The 7,212-nt window shown below is 37.2% G+C and overlaps 2 protein-coding genes across 2 annotated transcripts in view; one reads left to right on the top strand and one right to left on the bottom strand.

Annotated features, from left to right (window-relative positions):
* LOC106871200 (E3 ubiquitin-protein ligase HUWE1) overlaps nucleotides 1-2,797 on the bottom strand; it is an 89,516-nt gene extending 86,719 nt beyond the window's left edge. Inside the window, exon 1 of the mRNA XM_052975961.1 lies at nucleotides 2,557-2,797. The gene's annotated coding sequence lies outside the window, so the exon portion shown is untranslated. The remainder of the gene's footprint in view (nucleotides 1-2,556) is intronic.
* A 2,620-nt stretch (nucleotides 2,798-5,417) lies between these two features.
* The window catches only part of LOC106871210 (putative uncharacterized protein DDB_G0277255), a 24,073-nt gene continuing 22,278 nt past the window's right edge, over nucleotides 5,418-7,212 (top strand). Inside the window, exon 1 of the mRNA XM_014917556.2 lies at nucleotides 5,418-6,520. The gene's annotated coding sequence lies outside the window, so the exon portion shown is untranslated. The remainder of the gene's footprint in view (nucleotides 6,521-7,212) is intronic.

The raw sequence follows: 7,212 nt of genomic DNA, 5'->3' as shown, positions 1-7,212 counted from the left end.
ACTTCTGCTTTTCGGGAGTCGATAAAATAAGTACCAGTTTAGCATTGCGGTCAAATCGACCTCTCCCATCCCCCTCAGAATTGCTGGCTTCGTGCCAAAGTGAGAAAGAAAAAAAATTATTATAATTACAATGAATAATGCAGAAATGAGAAATACGATATTAGTGGCCAATGTAAGGGACCAAAGCTGTGACAAGGGGTCAAAGATGAACGGCCATGAGCTCAGCCCCCTGCTCTTGCAATGTGTGCACTTTTACAAAGCAATTTGTGCCAATAATCAGCCCCTGCTCTTGCGATGTGTGCACTCTTACAAAGTAATTTGTAAATGATAATAAAACAAACGACACAGGAGGAGGAGAAAAAAATCAAAGCACTATTTAGCTACTACATCTCATTACGTTGCCAGTTCAAATCCAATGTGTCTGCTTCTGAGCGGTGAGTTGATGCAGTCTGTTGTTAGTGAAATCGACAATATTATTAAAATATTCCGCCTAACCCAACCGCATTCTTAACAGATGCACCTTGAATGGGTGTGAGCGCGCGCGTTGAGGGCGGCGGGTAAAAAAAACTTCTGTTTTGGCTCGTCTTTGCAAGAAAATTCATAATCAAACAGCTGAAAGATTCTAATTCTTGAGGTCTGTGCCTCTGCCATATTATTTCTATTATTCAACTGAAAATGATTTCTAAATTTGGCACAAGGCCACACACATATTCAGATTAAACTGTATTCACCAACAGAAAACAGAAATTGTACACACACACACAGTGACTGTGTGTGTATATTAGTCACACACAGGTTTGCCAACATCATGTTACGAACTGAAGAAGGGAACCTGTATAAAAAACTAAACCAAACATTCAACTTTATGAAATGAAAACATTAATTGCTAATACAGAGTAAGAGAGACGATCTTTAACTAAAATAAAACGGAAACAATATCTTTTAACGGATTAAACTAAAAACACAAAACGTAAATCAAATGTCCAGCTCTGTTAAGGTTTTTGCTTATTTCTTTTTCTTCTCTCCTTCTATTGTATTGTATTTATGCAGCGAAAGCTAACAGTGTAAGGAAGCGAAAATGGCGAAATTCACACACGATTGTATTTAATATATATATATGTGTATGTATAAAACGAACGTGCTAGTATATATAAATGTATATAAATATATGGAGTAAAGACGCGTATTTTTTTTCTGGTACAGACAAAAGTCAAACGATTTTTAAAGTTTGGGAAAAGGTGGGAAGCAGAAAAGAAAAAAAAATGTATTTTATAAAGGTAATCTATCGTAAAACCCCAATAAAACCATACTATATACAAGCTTTGTATTATTCATACATACATAGGCTTTGAAAACGAGAAGGGGAGTATGTTAAAAAGCACGAGATGAGGTTTTATATATATATATATATATATATATAAAACAGAGACTGGTTAATAAGAATGTTGATCAGAAAATATATAGCAGAAATATAAAATTGAAGTCTAACTGTATACACTGATTCAGAGTTAGAGGAACATGTACACATTAATTACAAGTGTATATCTACATACACACACACACATATTATATTATATATTATATTATATTATATATTATATTATATTATATATATATATATTATATATATAATACACACACACACGCCGAATACATACTAGAGTTAGCAACGAAAATGCACCGCATAAAATACGAAAATGTGAAGGCCATTCTCACAAGATTTTCATTTAAAGTAGCTATATATATCTTTTTCTTTTTACATGAATTCTGTTTTTAGTTTATACACATTTGTATATATACATATATATATATAAGTATATTTGTGTGTGTGTGTGTGTGTGTGTGTTAAATATGAGAGCGAGCGACACAGACACAAAGGAGAAAGAAACATGACTCTTACACATTGAAGACAGAGAGAATGAGGGGGGAGAGAAGTGATAGACAATAAGGAAATAGAGAGGGGGATCGATATACAGAGAGAGAGGAGAGTTGAGAAAGGAAAGGAACAAGCTTAATGTAGATATTCCTTTATATAAATATAGATTTACACACATATATATATATAGATAGATATATATATATACACTAGAAAGAGGATAAGAGGGAAAATATAAGAGAGAGAGATGCGAATGGGAGATATATATACTTTTCTCAATCACATATGAAGATGTATATGTGTATATATTATATATCTGTGAATACGTATAGCCAGAAGTATATTTATGTATGCTGAATATTATCATAAAACAAGGTATTGTCTGTTAGATGAGAAAGCAGAGCGGAGATATATCTAAGAGAAGATTCTAGATAAACATGGTGAAACAAAGATTTGTAAAAGAAGGGGGCATCACAGCAATTAAATAGAAGGCCTAGAAATGGATAAATATATGTGTATATTGGTGGATAAATGGATATTATGAAGGTTAATGAACCAAGGATGTATATATGTGTTTTATGGAGGGATAAAGGTAGGGATATTTGTGTATATTTAGGTGAGATATCGTACATTAGAAAGCAAGTCGCAATTTGGCTGAAAAGATCTGAACAGGTTTTTACCTTTCACTGGCAAAGGGAAGAAAAGCGAAGTGGCTGAAAACAGAGAAGATGTGCGTTTCCCCCGTAGTCGTCTTATTGGTAATAGGACACCATGGTGCAGCAGTGATGTTGATCGGCAGGGAAGGTGAAGCAACAAAAAAAGGACACACACTTTCAAGTGTTGTGGGAAAAAAAAAAACAACCTCGAATTTCAGGAGCAAGCTGCCATCTTGTAAAAAAGCGTTCAACAGTACCCGGATAAAAACCTCGTTCTCGTCAGGCCACTCGAGTAAAGCCGGAACCGTTCGTAGAACATCGGAGCTGTCCGGAAATGTTCGGCAATGTTGAAGCTGAGATGAAGGTGTAAATGGGATTGTGGGGGCGGACAAGAAAAGAAAAAGAGATGAAATCTTTGGCTGCCAGTTTTTCTTTTCCCTCTCTCTCTCTTTTCTTTTCCTTCTCTCTCTCTTTTCTTTTTTTTTTTTAGAGGTCAATGTTACTGTTCAAATCAACTTAACTTTTTTTTTTTCTCAATAGAAGTCTTTTGGGTTAACTAACGTAAAGAAAATATCGGGGCACACCTACACAAGTGTGCCTTTCCCCATAGACTTTGTTTCCTCATAACTTTCAGAAAAATGGATATATTTTATTACGATTTTTTCTACAAATATCTTTTAGATGGTGTAGATTACCATTATATCGGAAATTAATATTTTAAAAAACCCCAAAAAGTTACTGAGCGCGTACACATACCCACTGACACACATCACATGGTTACTTTCAGAAATTCAGGTTCCAATTTGTTACATATATATGTGATGTGTCCACCTATCATTATTATAATTGTTTCACGTTTGATTTCGATATACTCATCAACCTACACCAATCTGAAAGGTGTTTGTTGAAAATTTTATTGAAAAAAAATAAGCATTTTTCTGGTGAGTTTTGCAGAAGCAAAATTGATCAATGACCACACTTGCCCAAGGTGCCATGCAGTGGGACTGAACCCAGAACCATGATGTTGGTAAGCAAGTTACTTACCACTCTGTGTCACGCTGAATCTCCCCGAGAACTACATTAAGGGTACACGTGTCTGTGGAGTGCTCAGCCACTTGCACGTTAATTTCACGAGCAGGCTGTTCCATTGATCTGATCGACTGGAACCCTCTTCATCATAACCGGTGGAGTGCCCAGTTTTTGGATGCAGCATGGGCGAATGATTAAAATGTTCACTTCACAATCCTTACATCCCTGATTTGATCCTGGGACCTAGTGATTACATGACACCCTTGGGCAAGCATCTTTACCGTAACCTCAGATCAAACCAAACCTTTTATGAAACTGGACAGATGGAAACTATATGGAAGCCTGTCATATGGATTATATCTGGAATTCAAAGGTCCAGCCTTGTTGCACATTTTGTCGCCCTGATTCTGCTTCAGGATTACATATGTCTCTGGAGTACTCAGCCACTAAGACAAGAATTCAACCAGAAAGTAATTCAACTGATTGAATAAGTAAATAATCATCATCGAAACTGATGTCCTTCATTGTTGTTCTTAGAGAGATTTGGCTGCTATATCTAGTATATTGATTGACCAAAGAGATGCCATCCTTGGTTTGGACTTTTTGGTTGGTTGGCTCAGCAGACTGGAATTTCTGAAGTTTATTCTCATCTCTTGTTTCAACAACATCAACAACAACATGCACCATCCGAACGTGGCTGATGCCAGTAACCCCTGACTGGATCTTGTGCCAATGGCACGTAAAAAGCACCATCCGAACGTGGATGATGCCAGTACCCCCTGACTAGCCCCTGTGCCGGTGGCATATGAAAAGCACTATCCGAATGTGATCAATGCCAGGCACACCTGACTGGCTCCTGTGCCAGTGGCATGTAAAAAGCACCCACTACACTCTTGGAATGGTTGGTGTTAGGAAGGGCATTCAGCTGTAGAAACATTGCCAGATCAGATTGGAACCTGGTGTAGCCTCCTGGCTTCCTAACACCTAACATTCAACTAAGAATTCTTCAAGGTGATGCCCCAGCATGGCTGCAGTCTAATGAATGAAACAAGTAAAAGATAAGAGAGGAGAAAAGAAAGCATTTTGCCTGGCATGCTAACGACTAAGATTTTTATATATCTCAAATGGCTATGGAGGTCCAGTAGAATAAAATAGGAACCAAAGGGGCCGATGGGCATAAAATGGTTGAAAACCACTGGTATAGAGTGTGCAACAGATGGACTGGCTGACCAACAGATGTCCTTTCCACAAAAAAAAAAGCAGATGCTCAACTCTGGTCAAAGGAGATCTGAGATGTAAATTCACTGTACATCTGCGGATATTCCAAGATGGTAAGATTTGGTTGCTCTTTGTCATGCATACTTTTCTTGCATCACATTTCTTTGACAGAACTGCAATCTTGGGCCAGGTCCTCATAGTCCTCTACCAGCTGGGCAATGCAACCATTTTGATGGTATTGAAAAGAAGCTATCCATCAGCTAGATGGATGGCTTTCTTTTGAATGCCACAAAGGACGTTTGTGTGTACCCATAGCACCAGCAGGTATTTAGAAGATACCTCATGGAGTGATAACCATACCCTGCATAGTGATTGGTTGCCCTTCGGCAAAGCATAGCACCTGTTCAGCCACCCTACCAGGGGTGTGGCGAAGTCATGTGACTGCAGTATGACATATTGTGATAAAGTAGAAGCAGAGCTCATCTTAGTCAACAATACTTCTTACATTGATGCTGAGTGGAGGAATCTTAGATCACTAAGCTTCTGTGGTATGACGTCAGTGTCTGGGGAGGCTGACCGGAAGGGGAAAAAGGGCAGAGGGAGCCTCGATCGGGATTCGTGCCCTTTTCGAACGGGGTTGTGGTCAGGACAAGACGTGTTAAGCGACGGTCTGGGTTTGGGAGAGGCAGCTGCTGTTCCCGGTGTACTTTGGGTCGGGGCAAGCTTCAAGGATTGGATACCGCAAGACAGACTCGCAGTCGAGGTAAGGCGATTACATCTACTCGTACGCACACACCACAGCTTCTACCAAGAGAGTAACTGCAACACATCTACAGGGGCAGCGTCCATGATTGTGCAATCAGCTAGCGAAAGATCTATTCGTTGACTCAAGCTTCCAATTCAAATATAATACAATTAGGTGATGACAGAGGCTCACAGGAATCTATGCAAGCAGCACGGTAGGATGGATGGACGGCTCATACATACAAGCAGTAGTTCATTGTGGGTCACGCTTGAGATTTGTACAGAATGAGTCGCTGCTTGGTGCTGGAGTACTTTCTAGCTTTGAAGAGGTATAGCCCTTGGTTCACAGTTATGAATGAGAGATCGTCAAGAAAGATTACCAAGAGAGGGTGAGACCAGACATTTGTGACAACTGATGATATTAGTGGTAGTAGTGGTTAGTTAGAATTTAGAAGTGGGATGGGCTGTGAAAAAAACAATAAACTGAAATATTTGTAAACGAAGTAGTTATCAAAAAAAAAATCAACAAATAAATAAAAAAAATAAGTAAACACAGTCAAAAAGTACTAGCAACATTACAAAGAGTTGAAAAAACAACAACAGTGATAACAAAAAAGAAAGGGACAAAAATCTACAGCAAAAAACGCAAAGAAGAAAGACCAGGAAGAATCGTCCTCTCAACATTTAAAAAAATAAATGAAAAAAACAAACAAGATTTGAGGGAGGGGTAGAATGTTTAATATAAGAGGCCATCCGATTGGCTGAATTGTACACGAGTATCCAATCGTGTGCAATTTGTTATGAGGCTACACGGCAATGTTTCTCTAACCACCAACAATTGCAACAATGAAATGGAAATAAGAGTAAAAAAAGTCATCTAAACGTGTCTTCGAAATAAAAACAGAGTGGAAACATTCGGCTGATCCTTTATTTATATATAATCATATATCGATACGGCTTCGTTGTTTCTTTCTCGCTTTTGGACGCCTTGATCGAGGTGAGTTTTTATTATTATTATTATTATTATTATTATTACTATTATTATTATGTTATTTTGGTTTAGTTTTTGTTGTTATTGTTGTGGTTTTTATTCATCTTGTATTTTTCCTTTTTTTTTAAAATGGGAATCGAAATTTTCATAACTTACATCTCTAATTGGGCTCATTGATCTCTGCGTTCGCTTGTGTGTGTGCGTTTATATATATATATATATATATATATATAATTATATATATATATATACACACACACATGTCTATCCATCTATCTGTCTGTCTGTCTGATATGCATCTATATGTGTGTATATATATATATATATATATATATATGTATGTATGTATATACACACATATATATGCACAAATATATATGTATTTATATGCATGCACAAACACACAACCTACAATCCGATCTGTTTACACAAGTATCTTTTCTGTAGTGTATAACAATCCCCACTCCAACCACATAAACACACACACGTCTATACATATATATATGCACAAATATATATATATATATATGTGTGTATATATATATATATATATATATATATATATATAAAGTACACACACACACGATCATTCTTGTGTCGTACGCCTTATTTCTGTAACAGTTTTCATGGTCAGACCACGACATATAACAAACGTGTCTGCTCTGCCATCGTTGTTTTGATGCTGTCTTTGGAAACAG

This window comes from Octopus bimaculoides, chromosome 23 (assembly GCF_001194135.2).
Source record: "Octopus bimaculoides isolate UCB-OBI-ISO-001 chromosome 23, ASM119413v2, whole genome shotgun sequence".
NCBI classification, from domain to species: domain Eukaryota; kingdom Metazoa; phylum Mollusca; class Cephalopoda; order Octopoda; family Octopodidae; genus Octopus; species Octopus bimaculoides.
The sequence above is the reverse complement of the archived record's forward strand: the minus strand, read 5'-3'. Positions and strand labels throughout refer to the sequence as shown.